This window comes from Sphaeroforma arctica, assembly GCF_001186125.1.
Source record: "Sphaeroforma arctica JP610 unplaced genomic scaffold supercont1.579, whole genome shotgun sequence".
NCBI classification, from domain to species: domain Eukaryota; class Ichthyosporea; order Ichthyophonida; genus Sphaeroforma; species Sphaeroforma arctica.
In genome coordinates this window covers 1-582 of record NW_014039979.1, presented here as the reverse complement: position 1 = coordinate 582, position 582 = coordinate 1, and positions in this window count along the sequence as shown.

Sequence of the window (582 nt, the reverse complement as noted above, 5' to 3'; positions counted from 1 at the left end):
TGTGTGTGTAGTGTGTGTATGTGTGTAGTGTGTGTGTGTATGTATATATATATATATATATATATATATATAACATACATGTATAGCTGTTATGTTAGTAGATTGTTTATGAGATACATAATAGATGCATGACCACAGCGTGTATATTCAATCGAGCAGGAAGTTGATTCCGAATACAGCGCGCAGCTCAGTACATACGTCTTTAACATCAATTACGATTCCATTGGGTCCTAAAATTGACCGGAAGTCGAATGTTATCGCGTCTGTATATTGAGATAACATTTCTTGTCACATCAGTACATTCTTTTCATCTTGCCCACATATTTTTCCACGCGCCCAGGATTTCACTAACGAACAAGTAAATTAAGCTACAGCGGAATTACAATCTAGATCGGTTGCAAACGTGTGCGTTAGGACTTGGAGTCTACCTATGTACCCAAAAATAAAGCAATATAGATTCGATCCACACAAAATTCCAAGGAATGTATGTGATATTGGAAGATATGGTTTATATGTGATAACCTTGCATAAGTTTCAGTCTTAGTAAAGAAATGCACACGCACGCACGCACGGCGTATATAT